The sequence below is a fragment of the Mixophyes fleayi genome, chromosome 11 (assembly GCF_038048845.1).
Source record: "Mixophyes fleayi isolate aMixFle1 chromosome 11, aMixFle1.hap1, whole genome shotgun sequence".
In the NCBI taxonomy this organism is placed as follows: domain Eukaryota; kingdom Metazoa; phylum Chordata; class Amphibia; order Anura; family Limnodynastidae; genus Mixophyes; species Mixophyes fleayi.
Genome location: NC_134412.1, coordinates 30,292,267 through 30,299,734, shown reverse-complemented (window position 1 = coordinate 30,299,734; position 7,468 = coordinate 30,292,267). Strand labels below are relative to the sequence as shown.

At 36.3% G+C, this 7,468-nt stretch overlaps 1 long non-coding RNA gene across 1 annotated transcript; it reads right to left on the bottom strand.

The window, feature by feature from the left end:
- Positions 1-315: 315 nt before the first annotated feature.
- LOC142106865 (uncharacterized) lies at positions 316-6,955 on the bottom strand. The gene is made up of 3 exons (XR_012679803.1): positions 6,455-6,955; positions 3,614-3,717; positions 316-1,320 (listed from the first exon to the last, which is right to left on the bottom strand). It is a non-coding gene; the product is annotated as an uncharacterized LOC142106865 (long non-coding RNA).
- Between the last annotated feature and the right edge of the window lie 513 nt (positions 6,956-7,468).

Sequence of the window (7,468 nt, the reverse complement as noted above, 5' to 3'; positions counted from 1 at the left end):
TCATCATCCCACCTGTTGCTACAGACAGAAATCCTGAAAACATGACCTGTTGATATTGCATCACCACATGGCTTGTCCAGGGATACTCTTGCTCCCTTTTAGTGGATTTTCTTCTAACTCTATAGAATGACCATAATGTTAATGCATCTATAGTGGGACAACTGAGAGCAACTGTATTAATGCACACTAAATAATCAACCCGGTTTAACACACAAGTGAATTGAACTGTTTGCAACAACAACCGCATTAACAGCCTATTGCATGATTTAGCCCTTGCAAGTAGAACTATATTTACATTTAAAAGGAATAGATTACAGGTGATTGTTATTAAAAAGACAGCCCTGAAAATACAGGGTGACTAGTTTTATAATAGGTCCACCCTAAGATGGACGGAGTTTCAAAACCAAACAAAACTTATTTTTCCTACATTCCCTTCGCCCTTATAAAAAGTACAAAAATTTTCACATATTATTTAGTTTTTTTCTTCTCAGCACTTTCTCAATGACAGGGATTGAGATTAGAAAGAAATGGCTAATTGGTTACTAAGAGCATTTGTACTTTGTTAGTAAATCACCCTCACTGTAACATTTATCAAACACAATATGCATTTGCTTCTATGGAAGTTGCTAATCCCGATGCTGTCTCTGTGTTCTGAATGTATCTTTGTTTTTCAGCAACGTGTCACGTATTCTGTGACCTTTGTATTTTTAACCTGTTTTGTACAAGTTGCTTGTTTATAGCTGGAAACCTTTACCCATCTTTTACTTGAAAAAGGTTTCATTAGACAAAGAAAAATAGCAAAATGTGCTTTACATTATGTCGGCTTGTATAGAATGTGTCTTTTTTCCCCCCAAACACAAGTTCTCTCTTTTCTCTTGCCTTGACCACCAGTGTTGTTCTTGGCTTTTCCTCTTCACTTAGGTGAGCATATTGATGTGCGCACAAAAACAAGGAGCCTCTGTTCTGTTTGTAAAAGAATTGTCTGAACTATGCAAGAAAAACTTGGTATTAAGCAGATACCTCTATTGCTCATGAATCCAGACTTGGACTGAAGATGTTGGACCTGTCTATCATACTTAGAGGATCCTCTATATCTAAGTAGCTTCCTGGCCGGTGATCAGTAGAATGATCAGCATAAAAAGCCTCAAAGGGAAAGGTGCTCTCCATTGGAATAAAACGCACCATCTGTTTGCCTGACGGATGGCCTCCTCTGGTTGGAGTGAGAGTGAGTGGGGCAGGATATTTCTCTGAGAAATACAAATTGTATCCATCTTCTAATGCCACCTCACGGAAATTGCAATCATCTTCTTTATAACTCATCTGTCAAAATAGAAATAAAACAAAAATTTAGTCCTGGGAAGCTAACTTAATTTATTATATATCCAATAATTATAGCCATGTAATATATAGTACTGGTTTGTGATGTCTGACCACTTACTACCACTTTTATAATTATTGTACATTCATATCCTACAATGCTGAGCGAATATATGGAATATGAATATATGGAATCATGAACTAATATTTTCTTAGTCAGTTGCATAGAAACGGTTTACTCTATTCTTAATGATTGTCATTAGTCTCTTTATGCCATGGCCTCTGTCAATTGCATTTTATGCAAAGACAAGTGATGAGATAGAGATTTTCTAGTAGTTTTTACTCTAATGTATCAAGCTGAGAGTTTCCGGCGGGTTTGAAAGTGGAGATTTTGCCTATAACAACCAATCAGTTTCTAGCGATCATTTATTTAGTACATTCTACACAATGATAGCTAGAATCTGACTGGTTGCTATTGGCAACATCTCCACTTTTCAAACCCACCGGAAACTCGCAGCTTGACACAAGTTTTCTTGGTGTTTGAATATACAAGGAGCTAAACAAATTGTTTTTAATAGTTTAAATGGGACAGTGTTAAATAACAATAGTTACTATGTGCAGTTTATAAAAGTGCACCATTCACACAAATTGACTATGACTCAATCTTATGTTTCAGAAAACATAAGAAATACAAAGTACCGTTAAGATAATAATACAGTTTTCATGGTCAGACATCACACATTTATATCATTAAGTAAAGCGCTACGGAATTTGCTGGCGCTATATAAATAAATGTTGATGATGATGATTAAGTGTACATCCTGTCATCGCTATTGCAGGTACTTTACAGATTAAAATCAACAACAACATCCCACAAGATTTTGAATCAAACTTTCCGAGAGTCACTGATAGCAACAGCTCTCCCTTATCTACAGGTATAAAACAGGTTCAATAACCGTATAGTTCCAAAGGCCTGGATGATGGAATATCCTACATAACAACTGCATTAGCATAAACAGCAGGGTAGAGTACTGCAAACTTTGCCAAGTGGACAAACCTAAAAATAACACCAGCATGACCAGGTATTCTTATGTGAGTTAATCATTCATTCTGGAACCATAGATAGTTCATCATTGCAGCAGAATGGAGGTGACCAAAGCTATTTGTGAATGTGAAGTTAATATATGTGAGATACGTGAGAAGAGGACAGTTAATAATGCAGAAGATCAATCCAAATATAACATCCGAAAGACATTTCTATTTTTAGAGGGCGTGCGGCTCTAGGCATTATTTATTTATTTATTATTATTCATGCATTCTACTTTTCTCAAATATGGGAAATATTACTGTGTATCATGTTCACCTGTACACAGGGGTGTAGGAACCAGGGAGCGCAGAGGGGACAGTTGCCCCCCCCATGGTTTCTGTTTGGTGGGCAAAGACTGTGTTTTGCCCCCTCCATGACCACAAAAGCCTTCATGCTACTTTCTGAAGTCATGGTATCTGTTCTAAACTTGGGAAACTTATTTAAATGATAGATTGTCTTAGTATAACTACAAATGTTCTTTAATCTAGATTGCCTTAATGTAGATTTAATACAGATTGCATATTCAATTACGTTTCGTGGCGCGATTCCGCGCGGCTGCGCATATAAAGACCCATTACGCAATATTGCGGATTTCTATGCGCACCGGGACCCGTGCGGCCGCGTGTAATCGCAGCCGCGAATCAGTGAGGCAGTGACTATAGATTTAAAATGCTCCCAATTAAATTAGATTAGTCTGTAAATGAAATCTGAATAAAAACTAGGTTAAGGTAAATTTTTAAGATGAACAATTGAATGTATCTACTTTTCTAACAGCTATTGTATTAATTGGTAATTAATATTGCTAATAATGTTTATTTATTAATGTATAAATAATTTTTTTGGGCAACCCCTGAAACGCTGACAAAAATTAACATAGGATTGGGAGTCTTTGTATATCTACAGTCGCTGTTAAAACTATCGTAAAACGAGATATCGAACACAAGAAAAAAAAGACTCCAGGCCCTATAGTAGTCCTTGACCTTTTGACCCCCATGACAATTTTTGTTCCTACGCCCCTGCCCGTACATAGTGGGAAATTAATATTAGTTCAATTTCATTTTTTTTTTCCCTTTGTAAGGAGATATTTCTAGCTGTCTTACTAAGAATTGTATATTGCCTTAGTTTGGATCAACATATTGATGGACTTAAAAATTTACAATTTGAAAAGATGAATCTCGATTTTTAATATACATTTTAAATGACACTTACCGAGCCATACAAGTGGTGCCTAGAATTCATGCAGAGGTAACGAGTGCTTTTCATTCCCCGAATCACCAATATACCTTGTTTAATTGCTTTTATTTCCAGAAGGCCTGAAGAAGAAAACATATTGTACTACTATTAAAATAACTTGCTTACAGAATATCTAGCATATATTTCAGATCGTGACGTAATTAGACAGAGACAATTTAGAACTGTTCTTAGATGAACTCCTTACTGCAATTGAACATATTTTATTGATAAGGTTCTTGCTTGGAGCAAAATACACCTGAAGACACGTTGGGCTTGATTCTTTAAGGAACATAAATGCTGATTTATTGTAGGTATCTTGTAGTGTATTGTGTGTCAGAGCAGAACACACCTAGACCCATATTCAAGAAGAGGCGTTTCTTCAGATCCACTTCTCGTTGAATACGGGTGTGTATGCCTGAATTATGTGCATTTCTTTAAAAAAAAAAAAAAAACTCACAATGGGCCTGATTCATTAAGCAAAGTAAAGCAAAAAAAATGAGTAACTTTTCACTTTGGCAAAACCATGTTGCATTGGAGGGGGGAGGTAAGTTTAAAATGTGATGGCAGATGTATAGTTGGGTGGCATGTCCTAGATCACTTTTAAATTTCAGTGTACAAATAAGCTACTTGTGTGCTAAATGAATAAACAGCCAGTATTTAACTTATGTGAAAAACAATAAACTAATTTGCACCCCTTGCATTATAACATGGTTTTGTCCTGGAGAAAACGTACTCATTTTTTGGCCTTACTTTCCTTAATAAATCAGGCCCAATATGTTCGTTCTGTGTGACTTAATGAATCAGGCCGTTATGATTAATTATCAATGAATTGATTAGTAGTAAGCTTTGTCTAAATCAGCCATGCTCAACCTCTTGTATAAGTGTGCCGTTGATCTAGGACCCCAAAAAAGACCAAATAGGTTGTATGACAATCAAAGTCCCCCAAAAAAACAAATTCTGGGAGTCTACTGAGGGCCCTGCCATCCATTTGCACATCTGTGATCTAAATTGTGGCAATAGTATTTTATATATATATATATATATATATATATATATATATATATATATATATATATATCTATCTATCTCGGCACGATGTCCATTTAAAGTAATAACCATACAGTTGCAGTTATTTATACAAGTTTCTGCATATCTTATCCTTAGGTATACTGTAAAAACTCACAGGAGTTGTTCTTTTATTAACTTCTAGAGAGCATTATGTAATGCCTTCTGATGTAATGCTATAGATATTGCTGATAATTTAGCAAATTGTGTCATAAATTCTCACAGTTACTGTATATAGTGCACAAAAAGGGCCGCATAGATAACAATGGCCTTCAAAGCTATTTTTTATTACTTCCTCTTGATTTCTTTTTTTCAGCATAATCAGATCATATTGATGACTTGAGAAGGTCATATATTAAGCAGTGATAGATTATATTTGGATTCACAAAAGCAGACTACTGGGATGCCCTTAGAAGCTGTTGCACAAACTATAGCAGGAAAAGTGGATATAAAATTGACATATAGGCTTTGAAAGCCGACATGCACAAAGTTGCATCAGACTCAATGTCTTGCTGCTATTAGGGCCACATTTTGACCAAAAAGAAGAGAAATACACCCTATATTAACAGTCATTGCTAAAGCAACACAATTATGCAGGATTTTTACATTAGTTTGGGTTGAGACTTTGCCCTTTTTGCATAAGTCATTACAGCTGTAGTAGTTTCACAGTTGTGTTGGAGACAATTCTACTGGCAGGTCCTTTTGTTAATGTGTTAGTGACTATTTTTGACATGGATAAAGATTAGAGTCATGTACTTAATTCATTGATAAAGGTTAAAAACATGACTGCAGAGTCATTGGGTACTATTTATGAATGGCCGTATACCTACCTTTAAATACCACTCCTTATCGCAATCATAAGGGTGATAATTTGCATGTGATTTGCAGGTGATGGCTACTTGTCTTCACTGCGATCCCACAAATTTTGGTCGCGCGTGCGCTGAGCCATTTTGTGGTAGTTACCGGAGGGGAGAGCAGGAAGGCTGCGGAGAGTGATCCAAAGATCCCTCTCTGCAGAGTAGAACGGCTAACGATGGCGTTAGCCATTGGGGTCAAGATCCGAAACCCTAGGCTTTTTGGAGCTTGTTAAATTGGTCCACACCACAGCCCCATAGAAAATGATGGGGACTGCGGTTTAATGCAAAACTTAGCCTAATGCAGGAGATATTTATGATATCTCCTGCATTAGGCTTTTTCTAGATAGAGGTGTTACTTAAAAATGCCTAAACTAGAAATGGTGAGAATTGCATCTATATATTACTGAATGTGATGGGTCCGATCAAGTCCAATCATACTACACTCATCCCCAAATCTAATGGAGTGCCCCCAACTCACTCATGTTTCGCCCACTATACAGTGACACCTTTGGTATCTTACTATTATCATTTGCCTTTTTATGCCTTGTAAAAAAAAATTGTTGTGTTCTTTTCCCACTATGTACCCCATCCCCCCTTCCTCTTTTATCCCTGTACCCTCTCCCCTTCCCTTTTGCTTTCTGTACCCTACAAGCTTGTTCAAAATCTTAAAAAAAATTCCTAAACCATGCGGAAAAGTAATTTCTGCATGGTTTACGGTTTAATAAATGCTCCCAATTGTTAGCATGAGAAATCTGTTGAAAAATAATTACAGAAAATACACATTCTTAGAAGGTATTGGAAGATACTTTTGAGTTATACAAGTTGTTCTCTGAAATTTATTTCAAAATAAAATAAAACAAAGTAAAGAAATTGAGATGGAAAGTCATATACTTACTGTATAAGTTTTGGTCTTGGGTGCCACTGACTTCTCCTTCTGGGGTGATCTGAAGATGTAGGTGCGTGTGTTCATTTTCTGTATAGAGATGTCTGAGTCGTACTTGATCAGAGAAGCCGAGAATTGGACTGTTGTCTCTAACAGGACTGGCTAATGCCCTACCACAACTGCTAAGAGCCAAAGCAAAGAGACATAGCCCCCTTACTACATACCCCTGAGTGAAAACACAACACTGTATCCTCAGCATCTTCAGACAGAAAAACATAGCAATAAATAGAGAATAAATGTCACAAATATCCAGTAAAAATATTTTGCTATCTTGCTCTATATTTATAAATAGTGCAAAAATATAGAATATAAATGCTTTTATTCCAGATAGAAAAAAATATATTTTATTTGTTAATTAAAAAAAAAAAATATCCTTGCAAAAAAAAAACCTGATTATAACACCTATCTAGAAGTGGAGAAACTCCTGCACCCTGACACTACCTGGTTCTTAGTTCAGACTCACGTTTCTAATGACAAAAATGAAGGAGAAGAGACGTATTTATACTCTTTGGTCTTTAACCCTTATCACTAGTAATTTTCTCTGAGTAATGTCTTTTTTTTTCCTGCCCCCCCCCCCCAGGTCTGAGTCACTGAGCATGAGAATGTGTTCACTTTAAGCAGGACATGCTATTTACTTTCTTCATAGCCGGGGGAAGGACAATACTGTAAACACTTTTCATGTTTCCGACCAGAGATCACCAGGGCTGGGGTTACAAAATGATGCAACATTGAATGGTGATATAAACTGCTTTTAGTGTGTTGCGGAGAAGAAAAGGGAGGAGGGATAGGTACCTCACCCATTAACCCTCTCCCTGTAGCCAAACTATACTGGAATTCAACTGTTTCTTAATTCTCCCCTATATTATGTTCTTATTAAGAAAACAGACTTCCTATCAAGTAAATAATAGGGGGTATATTTACTAAACTTTGAAAAAGTGAAGATGTTGCCTACAGCAACCAATCAGA